The sequence below is a fragment of the Elaeis guineensis genome, chromosome 7, assembly GCF_000442705.2.
Source record: "Elaeis guineensis isolate ETL-2024a chromosome 7, EG11, whole genome shotgun sequence".
NCBI classification, from domain to species: Eukaryota; Viridiplantae; Streptophyta; class Magnoliopsida; order Arecales; family Arecaceae; genus Elaeis; species Elaeis guineensis.
This window is the reverse complement of record NC_025999.2, coordinates 43,178,981-43,186,951: the sequence shown is the minus strand read 5'-3', so window position 1 is coordinate 43,186,951 and position 7,971 is coordinate 43,178,981. Positions and strand designations below refer to the sequence as shown.

At 49.1% G+C, this 7,971-nt stretch overlaps 1 long non-coding RNA gene across 1 annotated transcript; it reads right to left on the bottom strand.

Annotated features, from left to right (window-relative positions):
* Positions 1-4,270: 4,270 nt before the first annotated feature.
* Positions 4,271-7,078, bottom strand: LOC140859196 (uncharacterized). The gene is made up of 2 exons (XR_012142659.1): positions 4,956-7,078; positions 4,271-4,867 (listed from the first exon to the last, which is right to left on the bottom strand). It is a non-coding gene; the product is annotated as an uncharacterized lncRNA (long non-coding RNA).
* Between the last annotated feature and the right edge of the window lie 893 nt (positions 7,079-7,971).

Below are 7,971 nucleotides of genomic sequence, written 5' to 3'. Positions count from 1 at the left end.
ATCAGTCTGTTGCACCTCCGCTTATAAAGGGGGACCCCAGATACGTTATTCTCTAAGCTCTAATTTCTATCCCAAAACTCTGCTAAATTTTCGTTCGAGCACTCCATTCTTGTTGAGGCAGAGAACTGACTTGAGCGTCGGAGGATCTTGCCGGAGCAACCCCAACTCCGATTTAGACTTCCTTTGCAGGTCCCCGGCGGCGACCGCGACTCTCTCGACTCCAGCTTCTCCGACGCAGGCGGATTTTTGCACCAACAGGATTGGCGCTAGAGGAAGGGGCATGTGTCTTCGCAGTACCCTTGTTCTTAAAGGAGCGCTCAACGGGACCGTCTCCGGTCATCTTTTCCGACGTCCTCTCCTCCTTCCCCCACTAGGTCTTCGCCCGATGCCTCCCCGCAAAGCATCCACGCGGCGATCCACGGCCTCCGCGACCAGATCTCAGGCTCCGACCTCACCTCCAGTTTCCCAGTCTCCTCCCCCTCCTCCGGCAACGGCGGTTGGTGCGGAGCAATTCGACCTACTGGTGCAGCAGGTCAGAGGCCTCACTGAAGCTGTGCAGGCCATACAACAGCAGCAGCAGCCGCAGGCATCAGTGCGACTGGAGAGAGCATCGCCAGAACTCCAAAATCCGACGGTAGGACGGGCCACTTGGGCCAGCCGCCCCGTCTTTCCCGAAAAGACGAATCCGAGGGTGGAGAGCCCTCAGTCAGATCACGATTCCACCCCTGGAAGATCTCTACCTCCATTCTGTCAGAAGATCCTCGAGACCCGTAGTCGAGAGGATTTCCTGGACCGGAGGCTCCAGGAGATGAACCGACTGATCGAAGAACGCCACGCTCCCCACGCTTATGGTGAGGACATTTGCACTGACCCTCCCTTTTTTCAAATGATCATGCAGGAACCGATCCCGCTGAACTTCAAGCTCCCTCAGTTTGAAAGCTACGACGGGACTTCGGACCCAGTTGACCACCTGGAGGCCTTCCGGACAATGATGCTGCTTCATGGCGCGCCCGACGCCATCCTGTGCCGAGCTTTCCCATCCACCTTGAAGGGAGCGGCGAGAAATTGGTACTCGATGCTGAAGCCAGGTATCATCTTTTCCTTTGATCAGATGAGCCACCAGTTTGTGGCTCATTTTGTTAGCAGCCGGCGTCCCCGGAGGGGTTCGGAGTCCCTCATCAACATCAAGCAGAGGGAGGGGGAGTCCATTCGGGCTTACGTCAACCGTTTTAATATCGCCGCGTTGGAGGTCCGGAACTTGGACCAATCGGTCGCGATGGCCGCTCTGAAAGGTGGCCTTCAGAAGAACGACCTTCTATTCTCCCTGGAAAAGAAGTACCCCAGGATTTTGCTGATTTGTTGGCTCAGGCCGAGGGGTACGCCCGAGCAGAAGAAGCCTTCAAGATGAAGGACGAGGAGACCACGAGAGAGCGGCAGGCGGAAGACTCGAGTAAGCCCGCAGTCGAGAAAGGGGCGAGAGAAGCTCGGCCGCGTTCTCGGACTCCCCCCGGGCACAAGCGCTCCCAGACTCCTCCCCGAGTGCGCAGACAGAGAAGCTCGGAGCGCCGAGTCCGCCGGGGGTCTCCCCTAGGGAGATTCCGCAGCTATGCCCCCCTCAACGCATCGAAAACCCAGGTGCTGATGGAAGTCAGAGAGCAGCTCCCAAGGCCAGAAAGGATGCGTACGCACCCTAGGAAGCGCAATCCTAATAAGTTCTGCCTCTACCATCGTGACCACGGCCACGACACGAAGGAATGCATTCAGCTCCGAGACGAAATCGAGGAGCTCATCAGACGAGATCAGCTCGACAGGTTCATTTGACATCGGCCTGAGGGTAAAGAGGATCGACCAAGGCCCTGCCGCAGCCTGAGCCGCCGAGGAGGGAAGAGCAGCCCGGAGATCGGCCTCCAATTGGGATCATCAACTCCGTCTCTGGAGGACCTTGACAAGAAGCAGACCTTCTACAGCCCTGGGATTTGAAAAACTTGTAAATGTACTGCGAACGACCCCGCTTTAAATCAAGATTCCTTTCAGACTTGCACATCTTTCCCTTTTTGGCATGAACTTGTAACGACAGGGGACGACCCCTTCGGACAATGAAAACAAACCCTAATGTGGGCAAAATTGAAAGTCCGATTATTTTTAGACCGGATGGAGGGAGAGGCCACACAGCGCCCATATGCGCCCCCACAGCCATGTTAGGGACAGGAGGAGAACCTCGCCCTAACATGAGCAAGGTCGAAGGCCCGGTTATATGTAGACCGGATGGGGGGAGAGGCCACACAGCGCCCATATGCGCCCCCACAGCCATGTTAGGGATAGGAGGAGAACCTCGCCCTAACATGAGCAAGGTCGAAGGCCCAGTTATTGGTAGACCGGATGGGGGGAGAGGCCACACAGCACCCATATGCACCCCCACAACCATGTTAGGGACAAGAGGAGAACCTTGTCCTAACATGAGCAAGGTCGAAGGCCCGGTTATTTGTAGACCGGATGGGGGGAGAGGCCACGCAGCGCCCATATGCGTCCCCACAACCATGTTAGGGACAAGAGGAGAACCTCGCCCTAACATGAGCAAGGTCGAAGGCCCGGTTACTTGCAGACCGGATGGGGGGAGAGGCCATACAGCGCCCATACGTGCCCCCGCAGCCCTGTTAGGAACAGAAGGAGAACCTCGTCCTAACCTGAGCTGAAACCGATCACATCAGAAATAGGGAAAAAACCCCATCCTGACACCAATTAAGGTCCGACCATTCGAGACCCGACAAGAAAGAAGAAAACCCTTCGACGGCCCTTCTACGCTACCGCGACTCCGTGAAAAGCTAGGGAGAACCCTTGCCTAAAAGGAGAGAAATGTGAAGGAATAGCGGCGGGCTACCCTAACGAAAAATGGAGGCCAAACTACACTAAAGACACAAAGGACCTCGTCTCCATGAAGGAGGAAGAGAAAGTAAGATCTACGGTCACGAACAAAAAGGCAAATCAACACGGCGATGGCTAGGAGCCTCCAAACGGTGTCGACGCCGAACCAATCAAAAACACAAGAAACTCGGTAATGACGACCTAATACAAAGATGAACAAGGAACCTTCGAACAACATCGACATCGCACGGGACAAAAATGAAAGAAGTCCGGCGAACGACAATTCAACACGACGCACGGGTAAGGTAACAAAGACCTTCTTTTCATTTCATTAGCAAAGTGTGCGTTACAGAGCCTGGAAGGCCGAAAAAAAAAATAAATAATAAGAAACAACAACAAACAAACAACAATAAAAGAAGACACATAGAAGGACAAAAGGCAAAACAGCCCTAAGGGGGCCCGGCTTCCTCCGACTTCAAGCTTTCGGCTTCGATCCTTGTTAGGGAGCGCTTTAAGCTCTCGACTTCCTCTTCCAATTCTTTCTCCCTCATTAGCATCTCCATATATCTCCGATGAAGCCGTGGGCTTTCGTTCTCCGCCTCTCGACGCCTTTTCTTAGGACCTCGGATTCCGCCTCCGCGTCCTTGACCGCCTGCTGCTCGTATACCAGCTGGATCTTCAATTGCTGCAGTTCGGCCTTCCCCTCCCCAAGGGCGACAGATAGCTCTTCTACGGTTCTTCTCAGGGATTGGAGTTCGTCGGGATCCTGAACAGGAGCAAACTGAGCTCCTTCGGCTAGCTGCCTTTGAAGGCAGGCAACCTCGTCGGTCGCCATCCTGAGCTTCCCCCTATAGTCGTCCACCTGCTTGCACCAACCGGCCCAATACTTGTTATAGCTCGCCTCGACATCCTGGAGCTGTTGCTGAAGGTCGGAGAGCTTCTTCGACCATTCCCGATCGCAGTCGGCTCGGGTCGAAAGTCGGGACGAGCTTCCTTCCAACTGGCTAATCCTCTCCTGCGCAGCCGACAGCTCCACTCTGAGAGAGCTGATCTTGGCAGCTTGGGCCCAAGATCGGTCGCTAGCGCGCTTCTTATGTTCCTCGAGCTCCTTCTCGAAGTTCGCTTTCCTCCGGCTGTACTCCATGATCCCCTTCACGTGGAGGTTTCGAAAGTAGGCGGCCTCCGCGGTGGCCTCAGAGTGGCTCTCCCTCAACTTGCGAAGTTCGCCCTCCATCTCCTTCGCCCCTTTTGTTAAATGACGAACTTTCTTCTTCAGACGTTAGATCGTAGACTTCAGCGAATCCCCTGTGGCAAGGGAAGCGCTTCGACAGGACACTGCCATCGGGAGACAAAAGCATCAAGGTGCATCTCATTGTAGAAAGAAAAACAAAAAAAAGAGAGAGCAGAGTGGAGAAGCCCTCCATAAGGAGGAACCCAATTTTATTGATTGAATGTTTCTTAAAGACAAAAGGGAAAAGAAAAATTGCAATAAAAGAAAAATACAAGGTCAGAGGTCTCAGACCTCTGAAATAGGAGTTGGGGAGCTCGGTGTTCTTGGAAGGGGTGCTGCGGTGGCAATGGCAGTGGGAGAGAGCCCGGCTTCATCTTCAGACGCCTCGTCCAAGAAGCTGAGGTCGAGCTCGAAAAATTTCTTGACCACCTTCTCTTGACAAAGCTCGAACCCTTTGATGAATGCTTCTTGGCCGAACTTGACGTTCAGGTCCCTCATCTCCGCAGAGGCCTTGAACTCCTCCACTGCTAAGACCCTGGCCTCCGAGATCAGAACCGGAATCTGCTCCGTCAAATTTGCGACCTCGGCCTCCGCCTTCCTCACCATCTCCTCCGAGGTCTGCTTTTCTTTCTCAAGGGCCTCTTGGAGGTTGGCTACTTCGACAGCCTTTTCTTTGAGGTGGGCGGCTTCGGCCCGGCAACCCTCCTCCGCCTGGATGGCGTCCCTCCTCGCCCGATTCGTCGCCTCGATGTTGGCAAGAAGCTGGTGTCCGATCTGCAAGGGCGGCTAGGAGGTCAGAACGAAAGTCGAGAAGCTAATTAAATGAAGGTGCGAAGGGAAGGAGGAAAGTGAACCTGTTTACCTCGAGAAAGGATCCTAAAGAGTCCCAAATCCGCTATTCGGGATCGGTGCGAACGATCCTCTGGACGACGTCGGGCAGGATGCAGCCGTCGACCAGCCGCTTTATCAGGTCCCTGTCATTAAAGGGGTTCTCCCCTGGCTCTTCCTCGGAACCGTGGGACTCTTCGATGGCGGCTTGGCGGCTACTCACCCTGTGGGCCCCCGAAGCAGGAACCTCAGCGGGAGAACTCCTTGAAGAAGCCCGAGGGGCCGGAGGTTCGGCGTCTGAAGGAACGTCGACCGCGAGGGCCGTCTGGGCAGGCGTGGCCGAGCTCGTCTCCCCCGTTCTGGCCTTCTTTGCCGATCCAGAGGCCGCGGCGCCTTTTCTTTTGTGAGCCTTGAGGCCCCTGGCGAGCATCCGTACTGCTTCGGCGTCCATTCCTTAAAAAAAAAAAAAGAAAGAAAAAAGAAAGAAAAAAAGAAGAGAGAGGAAAAAAGATCAGTAATGGAGTGAAAAAGGAAGAAGTGACGCGTAAAAAAAAAAAAAAGAGAGAGAAGAAGAGCGGGAGAAAAGAAAGTGTTCTGATTAATTGGTACATTTGGACTGACATAATCTAATTGGATTAGTTAGGTCATGAATCTTAGTCCACTACTGGCTAGACATGAAATCCAATGGGTCACACACTTAGAGATTTAACCATGGTCTTAATTAGATTTATTGTAAATCCTATGGGTTAAATTAACATGCTAGCACATGAATTAACCCAAGTTCGCAATCGAGTTTAGTCTAAAGTTGTTTGAGCTAACCCTAACCCTTATGCCTTAACCTAATTAGATTAGGTTTAAACCTATGGACTCCTAGGTGGCTTGGTTTATTAGAATGAAAGAGTTTCATTCTAGTCCAACTCTTCCACGCCATTCTCCACGTTAAAATAAAAGCACACATCCTCATTAAGTAACGCCCAGAAAGAAGGGTCCTTCTAGGCTACTCCTCTTAAAAGTCTCTGCCTTATCCTCCCACGCCCCTTATCCCATGCACCATCAAAAGGCATTTAGGAATTTGTGCGCTAAAGTAGAGTCCTGCTTGAAGGCTCTTCCACGCCATAACTATCATACGGTGCTTTAATTATTTGTGGAAACCAAAACATGCACCACGTGAGTTAAATGAAATGCCAAAGGTTGGTGTTTAGCGCCCCTTGGTTTGTTATAAAAAGGAGGCGCTTTTCTGGGATAGGCATGCATTTCCTTAGTGAGTTGGGCATGAGATTGAAAGGAAAAAGAGAGAAAAAATCTAAAAAAAAAAGACAAGAAAAAAGTGAAAGAAAAATAGAAAAAAAAATCAAGAGGAAAAGAAAGACAAGTGTTTGCTAATTCTAAGATTTAGATTATTCAAGAGTTGGATATCTAAATCAGATTAAGGTGTCCAAATCTTTTGAGAAAAGGTTTGTGGTGTGGTTCTGATGGAAGATTCGAAGGCTATCAGGCTGTGGTGCAATCCATTCTTGAGAAGAAAAATTGATAGTGACTTATGAAGAAGGCTGCAGCACTACATCAAAATTAAGAAAGACTCTAATCAATCCTATGTGGATCACCGTTGGAGAACATCTACTTTGATGTCTTGTGGAGATCATCTTATCACCGAATCATCATCTTCGAGAAGGTATAACTTGTACCTTGTATGCATGCTTGATTTGTTTGATTGAACTCTACAAGGTAGTCCGAGGGTTTGTGTTCCGATTGTCTTGTTTTAAATGTTTAAACTTTCTTACAAAAATTTTGAAAATCACATTCTGCTGCGCAACTGGAACCCAACACATCTAACAAACATTCATCTGCATTTAATGCAGTCTCTACTAAGGCATAGACTTCTTTTATTCAGCCAGCAATGGGTCCTAAGTACAACTTTAGTGAGTGCATAACCCTGTTACAAAAAGGAACAAATAGGAATAGAATACAAGGAAATAGAAAATAAAGATATTTAGAAGGCGCTATACAACAGCCATCATAATTAGCCAAACAGACAACTGGCTATACAGAGAAGAAGATGTAGGAAATGCCCATTCCATCAATAACCTACTTATTTATATGAATATGAGTGTGCCATGTACGGTTACTGTCTTCTGTGAATTTAGTCTTCTTAATGGCTCAAATCCCCCATGCACATGGGACACTCCTGTCATTAGCTCACCACTTTCTCTATATATGAGTGTGACAAATAAAATTACTATATTAAAAAAAAAAAGAGAACTTGGTCTTGAAAAATCTACAAGTCTGAAATGTATTAATCCATGTGATTTTTGGAGTTTGTATTTGATTACACTATTAGCAACCAAATATAATGGAATTTTAGGTATATAATTTGTAAAGGATGGTATCGATACGGGATCCGATACCGAGATGGCAAACCTTGTTTTATATATAATTGACTCAAATTTTTTTCTTTCAATCAAGTAAAAGAAAATAATTATGGACTTTGATGGTTGGACCCGACCTGGATACAACCCGGATCCGAATTTTTTGGGTTGGGGCAAGGTTATACATGGCCCTGACCCGAATGACCGATTGGATCAAAAATTTTGGTCATGGACCCAACCTAATCTTCTATTGGGTTGGGTCTAGGTTCGACACCAAGACCCGAACAAGGGATTGGATCAGGCCTGGGTCGCTCATGCCCTGGTCCAACCCATCCCATTTGCACCCCTAGATGCGAAGGATCTTATGCTTTTAAGATATGGGCAATACTTGGCTTACTAGGCACAGTAGAGTAAATTATCCTAAACTCCCTCCTACATATTTTCTTTGTAGAGCAGCAGGAGCAAGATTGTATTTAACTATGATATGCTGCAAAAGGTTTCAGTAATCCTAATGTGCTTTAAACCTTACTAGCAAGAACATGGCCAACCTCCATAATTTTATCAGCATTCAATTTGCATCAAATCTGAGAACATACAACAAACATTCAAATAAAAGAATATCAAAATATCACCGTGATTTGCTGAACTATTGATTTGACTTGAACATCAAAATTCACAATACCA